We start from the raw sequence: 8,434 nt of genomic DNA, 5'->3' as shown, positions 1-8,434 counted from the left end.
ACTGAAAATAAGTATAATTTTAAAAGTTAGAGTTTGCATCATATAATAATTAAAATATTTTATACAAATTATAGTCTGCTGATTGTACTATATTTACTTTTCTAATCTATTATTTAAAATCAAAATGATCTATATTTAATTATTTGGGTATAGTCAAATTTCACTATTAAATTGTATTGCAACTTGTCTTAAATTTAGTCAAAATCTTTAGTTATAAATAGCATTACTTTAAAATCTATCAACAACATCCAAAAGTCTTTAAAATACATATATTATAAATTATGAATTTCACTAAGATTTTAGCAGTGACATCTTTTGTTATAATGATTTTTGTAGCAAATAGTAATGTGAATGGTAAGATAAACTTGTCTTGTGCAGCAAAATGTGCAAAGACATGTTTCTTCCATCCTTCTTGCGCAAAACCTTGCTTTAAGGAATGTCTTCATTGTGAAGAATTCAATTGTAAGCTTGCTTGTTCAATGGAACATCGTTCTAAATTTAAAGAAGGTATGTATTTTTAATATTCTTTTACATTCAATAATTCACTTCAATACACTAAGTTTACAGTGTTAGATGGGTAAGTTAAGCTGAATTTAAGTGACTCAAAATGAGTTGAATTGATTAATGGACAGATCACGAATTCGTTCAAAAATTATTTGAGTTAAAATAAATTTGATTTAAATGATCATGTGCTGAAAAATAGCCGAGTTGGATTCAAAAATAACATAACTCACCAATTCTTTTTAAACTTTGATTACTTTATTCAATTTTATAATTTGTTTAAGCAACTAATATTTTTTCTATCATTTCTATCATTTTCCTATCATTTTTCTATCATATATATATATATATATATATACTAACTATATTACCTTGACTAGATGTCGCATTGATTTATTTAAATTATGCTCCCTCCATTTTACAATAAATAAATTTTTGAGGTGTGAGACACCCCTCGAGAAATTAAAATAATGACATTAATTGAAGAAGAATAGTCAATATTATTCTTTTGCTTCTTCCAAACTTTTTTTAAACCCAAAGATAGTTGAAAAACTCATTAAAAAGAAGGGTAATCTTTGAAAAAGTTAATTAATACATCTTTGAATTATAAAAAAAACCATTTATCTTAGTACATAGAAATAATATTCTGAATTGGAACGAGTATTAGCTAATTTTCAAATGGGTTAAATTGGATGAGTCAAAATATCGAATTGATAACCTACCCAAATTTAAGGTGATTGGAGGAATCTTATTTTCATGCGCTTACTCCCTGCGTTTTAGAATAGTTGATTCTTTTGGGGCTTATTTTACTCAACTAGTTTTATTAATTACGTTTTAAAAATATAAATTTGAGTACATAGACTTCATGTAATCATTCAATGATAGAGATAGTAGTGGAAGAACATAATAAAATTCTCTTATTTTCATAAATAGAAAAACTAAATTAAAACACATATTTTTAGCAAGAAAATTAACTAAAATTAAATGGAGAGAATACTTGTTATTCCTATTTATATTGTGTTTTTCCCAATAAGTCAAACTAATGACTTAATTTAACAATTTTTTATAGATAATGAGCTACTGGAAAACTGCTGGAATGAATGTTCAACAGAAGATCACACCTAATTAGAAAGGCATGTACTATATATTATGCTACTTGTTTAGCAAAAGCAAACTAGAAAAGAAACTTGATGAGCCAAATGTAACCAAGATGATGGTGTTAATAAAGTGCTGTTTTTAAATTCTCCATCTTTTGAGGTGCAACCTCTTTTATCATTTCTGTGCCATCTCTTAATAAAGACAATTTTTTAGGATTATTTGATCATAGGAATTATTCATTTTTATCTAAATTTTTTTAACTTTATTTTAAAACCGATATTTATCACTTGAAATTACATTTGAAAATTGTAAAATATTTAGGATCCGTTTGATTATAGATTTTTAAAGCAAATTTTTAGACAAAATATGTTTGGCCATAGAATTTTTCTAGCTTTTTGAAAATTTTAAAAATCAAATCCTAAAATCTATTAGTAACTTTATTTTGGCCAAAAAAATAGCTATTGATTTATTTTTAAATTTTACAACTCATCCTAAATTTTTGCATTTTATAATAAAATAATAGCTATATATAGCTCCAACTATTTCTATCTACTGTTTTCGGTCATTTCATTTGAAAATGCATGTTCATCGTAAACAAATTATTTGTAGAATGTGGGAAGAGTATATTAAATAAATTTACTTTTTTCAGTGATGGATTCCGAACTAGTTGTAATTTGACGAATTGTTCTAGTTAATAATTGTGTTCTATTAATTTTATTAAAATATGATGTTATGATTATAGAATAATGCATTATCTATTTCATTATCAGATGTAGTACCTAGAAAGTGTTTTCACTTTTACTATAATTTAGTTTTGTCCAAATTTTACTATAATTTTTTTATTTTTATCGACAATGTTCTCATTTGAAGTATATTGCATGTTTAAATCATATTTTGAGTTCTTTTTAGGAAAAGTATATTCAAATAATTAAATGTTATTTGTAAAAAATTATAATAACATAACTCCATCAGCAACTTCAACTTCAAAAATTTTAAATAGAGTAAACAAATTATTGGTGTAATATACCGTAAATTAAATTAATTAAATTATAGTTAAAAAGTAAAAATAACAAATAAAAATAAATAAATAATATTCAAGCTAAGGCACGGATATCTCGCTCTCTTTAAGAAAATTCAAGTCCACTGCAACATAATCTACTCCGATCCAGCAGTGTCACTCTTGACTTGTCCCTTTCAGAATACAAAAGCCTATCAATGTCATAACTCAAGCAACTCGGGACTTGTTGAAGAGTCCAAAGTTTCACCAAAAGAAAACCTTCAACATATAATTACTCTTGTTTACTCCATTTTTATAGTGAATATAGTTGTCGACATAATATATTTTCTTTGTCTCAACTCTCACTTTCACTATTCTCACCTCACTACATTCACAATATTTTTCCACACTTCATATATTTATTTTCTTTCTTCATATCCCACAATATGCTACAACTCATTTTTTCACCAAAGAAAGAAAACACCATTTATATAGGTGTAGTGTTTCTTCCATTTAGTAAATGAGGAAGTAACGAAATATTAAGCAAGGAGATGAATGACTTATAGGTCTGTCACGATCCAAAATAAGGTCATGATGACACTTATCACAGTCCAACCTTGATAAGTAAGTAAATCACCCCAAAGAAAAGAAATACAAAATAAATGTCACGACCCGAGTCGAGGCCCTTGCCTCGACGAGCATCTCAAACCTCGAAGGCTCGAGAAACCCCTTAGCATACTATCATAAGCATAATTCATACATAAATAAAAGTGTGGAAGCTATAATGAAATTCAAGGGAACTTCTAATAAAAACTGTGTCAACAAAATATGGTAATATAATATCTAAATTTCATCTACGAAACCTCTACTGAGCACTAACTGTCTAGGCCGAGACAAGGCCCTCGGCTTAATCATAAACTGACTGAGATTACATATAGATAGAATGCCTTCCGGTGTGGGAGTCTCACCATCTCTGGAGTTCAGGAATTAATCTACTGTTGAGCTGGACCATGAAAATCTACCTCAGAACCTACATTATGAGACAATGTAGCCACCACGTAGGATGGTCAATGCCTGAAATGTATTGGTATGCAGAAATAACCAAAAACAACATATGTTTTATATAAAATAGTCGAGAACATTAAGAAAATAATTTAACATAATAGATATTCCCTCCGTCCCATTTTACCCGTCCCAAATTGGCTAAGTTGATGTCCCATTTTACTTGTCCTATTTTACTTATCAAGATAAGACAAACTTTTCTTTCCATGTTTTACCCTTTGCATTAATTACTTTTTCTTTAAATTAAAATGTAAACATCATTTAATAGGGGCACTTTGGTAAACTAGCCATGTTATTTATTATTTTTCTTAATTGTTGTGTCATCCCAATTTGGGACAAGTAAAATAGGACGGAGGGAGTGTAAAAAACACATAGACATAATTCAAGAGCAGTCAAAATTCAATGCACATAGCCATATGCAAATACATATATAGATATATTATGCCGCGATGGGGAACAAGGCTTAGCATAAACTTTTAAGACATTAACTTGGACTGTGAAGCGTTGCCTTCATAAATTCACCCACGGATTATATGAATTCAGTGTTTCCCCCTGAACAGGTCTCGATGCGTGTTAGCCGCACGAATCGAAGATACCATAGGTGATCGGAAATTCTCTTGTACCCTTGGTCCTCTATGACACATAAGTACGTGTATATACTTGGGGGATTCCTTTGTACCCCACGAGCACATGGTCATCAAGACAAACCCTCATGTCGAAAAACATGAATTTTTAGTGTCAACCTTTTGGACCCACATCTTCATGGCTAGCTATCACAACCCCCATTATTGCCCAATTAAAACATTTAACACATAACCAAATGATCAATTACATGAGTCAATTATTAAGGAATTATTAAGTGGTATCGTCATACCGACTATAGCTTGCAAGCAATATCATTAGCCGTCATCTTTGGGGATTTCCTTGTGCCCCGCAGACTTCATATTTAGGGATTCCCCTGTACCCTACAGACTCCATTATTAAAATCACTTAGAGAATTTATGTGTACCCCGTAAGGTTTTTCATTCTAACAATCACTTGGGGGATTCCTATGTACCCTACGAGGTTTTTCAGGATCATCATTTACCATTTTTTCATTCATGCAATGCATTAGTTCAAGTAATAAATCAAATCAAATATTTTGGGGATTCCATTGTATCCCTAATACTATAGTTTATAAAAATTTAGAAATCCATTGTACCCCGAATCCATTAACATTTTTATACCAATGCATTTATACAAGTAACCAAACCAACTCAATGACAAAACCATAGTCATTGATAATTTCAATAATATGTTGAGGGCATACAATTTTCAAAATCAAAACCAAGTAATTAGGGAATCCATAGCATTTAGAGTAGAAAGCACCTTTTTGAAAAACATGTGAAACAACCATCCATAATAAGTAAAGAGACATTTAAACTCGAGAAGCATCCTTATTCATAAAACAACAACAACAACAACAAACCAGTGTATTCCCACATAGTGGGTTTTGGGAGGGTAAGATGTACACAGTCCATACCACTACCTCTGGAGAACTAGAAAGGTTATTTCCGATAGACCCCCGGCTCATCCTCATTGATAAAACAACCCCAATATTAGTTTTACGTAAATCTCATGATAAAAAAGAAGCCTATAATTCATGCTCTCAAACTCAATTTACAATTCATATCATGCTAAGACCATAAATTTCATCATGGAGAAGGAAATTTCGCAAGTCATGTTCATAAATTAATTTTCGAACTCAAATCATGTATGCACAAGATTATAAATCAAACTTATGCAAAAAAATCATGATAATTACGTACTTTCATCAAAACGGATTTATGATACATGCTCTTAAAATAATTTTCCAAACTCATTAAATATACATACATATATAACTTTAAAGCTTGTTAAAATCGTAAATCCTATACCCATGAGATTTTAGATAGTCTCACATACCTTTTATTATGAAAAAAATTCAAAATAGCTTGTGATAATGCTCAACTTACACGTCAATTTAGTGCAAGGCGGTCGTCGTCAATATAATTATCCAACTTTGGAGTCGGGGTTGAATCCACAGGGAACAATATGAGTGGCGATTAAACTAGTTTGAAACTAAAGCTACAAGTTAAATTCAAACAACTGGCACGAAAAGACAAAATAGAGATTTTAATGATTGAACAAAAGTTATTAACACTTCAATTCTCCTTAGAACTCAAATCGTAAACAACAATATTTCAAATCAATGATATAGAGAAACTAGGGTTGTGATCACTATGATTAGTAATCCTCCATTGAATAATAGTTGTAATATTGGATTCTCGTGACTTATGGAAAACACCAAATTATCAGTTTCGACAGTCCATCTAAGTGTTTTTCAACCTACCTAGATGTTGAACTCCCTAATTCTCTCGAACTTAGGAAAGCATTCTATTCATACTGATTTTATCTCGAGTTGGTCAATCTTGTTACAATATTAATCATTAGATGAGAACTTAACCTTCCCAAATCCTCTCTGATAATTTGCTACCATTAGTTTATTTCTCAGTTCGAGCAAATCAACATAAGGCGGGATCTATTTTTTGCAACCAATAAATAACAATCATAACAAAGGAATTATCAAGATGTCTCCACAATCACTCAAACCCTAGCCAACTATTAAATCCATGAAGGAAATTAGAGAATGTCGTCAGACCTTCTTCCCTTGTGTGACGACATGTGTGATGACTTATCACAAATCTGATGACATGTGTGACGACATGTGTGACGACTTATCACAAATCTGATAACTTATCAAAAAATATCATCAGAAATGCTTCACCTTTTTTGTTCTCTGCCTACGTGTGACAACATGGTCTGATAGCTTATCATAGATCTGATAGCTTATCAGACCAAGTCGTCAGATAAAATCTTCAAAACTTAATTTCTTGCATCTTTCACTAAAAATCATGCTTCTTGACATAGCTTTCATGTATTTTAATACATCTTGACTTTCCTACAAAATCACATGAAATATCATCAAAAACAACAATAGTTACTTAGGAACTTACAATTAAATTGAGTTAAAAGCCTTAAATGTGCTAACAGAAACCTAGCACATCAACGCCCTCAACTTAAAGCAAATGCTTGTCCTCAAGAAACTACATGATACTGTATTACGATGCTTAACCAAGAGAAACATAAGATACCTGTGATAGTTGATCATCAATTTTAGCTCCAAACACATTACATTCTCCAAGTTCAATCACTCTAAACCCAAATTTATTTATTGATGAGGATCAACAATGCGACACAAGGGAATCAAGATATGACATCAAATTAGCATTTTGAGCACTTTTTCTCTCTAGTTTTCTGACTTTAACAAAACAATTATTTTTGGAGTGATTATTACCATTGTTTTTTGGATTTTTTACTGGATCAAATCTGAGAAACACTTGTTGCTATTCATCTTGCAACAACGCCATTTTTGATAACGCTCAACTTACGCATCAATTTAGTGCAAGGCGGTCGTCATCAATATATTACCCAACTTTAGAGTCGGGGTCGAATCCACAGGGAACAATGTGAGTGGCGATTAAACTAGTTTGAAACTAAAGCTGCAAGTTAAATTCAAACAATTGGCAAGAAAAGATAAAATAGGGATTTTTAATGATTGAACAAAAGTTATTAACACTTCAATTCGCCTTAGAACTCAAACTTAAACAGTAATATTTCAAATCAATGATATAGAGAAACTAGGGTTGTGATCACTATGATTAGTAATCCTCCATTGAATAATAGTTGTAGTATTGGATTCTCGTGACTTATGAGAAACACCAAATTATCAGTTTTGACAGTCCATCTAAGTGTTTTTCAACCTGCCTAGATGTTGAACTCCCTAATTCTCTCAAACTTAAGAAATCATTCTATTCATAATGATTTTATCTCGAGTTGATCAATCTTGTTACAATATTAATAATTAGATGAGAACTTAACCTTCCCAAATCCTCGTTGATAATTTGCTACCTTTAGTTTATTTCTCAGTTCGAGCAAATCAACATAAGGCGGGATCTATTATTTGCAACCAATAAATAACAATCATAACAAAGGAATTATCAAGATATCTCCACAATCACTCAAACCCTAGCCAACTATTAAATCCATGGAGGAATAATCATAGATCCCACAATCCTAATTGTGGATTTTAGTTCCACATGAGAAAGAAAGAGATAAAAACAATTATATTCATCATTCAAAGTAATTAAACTTACAAAAGATGAAGTCTGAAGTTGATTCTCTTCCAAGTTTAAGAGAAAAATTTCAAAACCCAATCAAAGAGTTGAATATTGAATTCTAAGTTAAGAGAGCCAAAAAAAAAGTAAACTCCCTTGGTATAAGTTCCAACTATCCAAGATGATGAATGAAACTCTAGAAGCTGCTATTTATATCTGTAACTTAAGAAAAATTTAAAATTAAAAATTAAGATTTTCGCCCCTTAGGTGACGACATGTGTGAGGGTTATCACAAATCTGACGACATGTGTGACGACTTATCACAAATCTGATAACTTATCAAAGAATTCCATCAGACCTTCTGCCCATGTGTGACGACATGTGTGTTGACTTATCACTAATCTGACGACATGTGTGATGACTTATCACAAATCTGATAACTTATCAGAAAATGTCATCAGAAATGCTTCATCTTTCTTGTTCTCTTCCTATGTGTGATGACATGGTCTGATAGCTTATCACAGATCTGATATCTTATCAGACCAAGTCTTCAGATAAAATCTTGAAAACTTAATTTCTT

At 30.8% G+C, this 8,434-nt stretch overlaps 1 long non-coding RNA gene across 1 annotated transcript; it reads left to right on the top strand.

Annotated features, from left to right (window-relative positions):
• Positions 1-247: 247 nt before the first annotated feature.
• On the top strand, positions 248-1,742 carry LOC107866488. The gene is made up of 2 exons (XR_001672960.2): positions 248-507; positions 1,571-1,742. It is a non-coding gene; the product is annotated as an uncharacterized LOC107866488 (long non-coding RNA).
• The last annotated feature ends 6,692 nt before the right edge of the window (positions 1,743-8,434 follow it).

This window comes from Capsicum annuum, chromosome 3 (genome assembly GCF_002878395.1).
Source record: "Capsicum annuum cultivar UCD-10X-F1 chromosome 3, UCD10Xv1.1, whole genome shotgun sequence".
NCBI lineage: Eukaryota > Viridiplantae > Streptophyta > Magnoliopsida > Solanales > Solanaceae > Capsicum > Capsicum annuum.
This window is presented reverse-complemented; position numbering and strand designations above follow the sequence as displayed.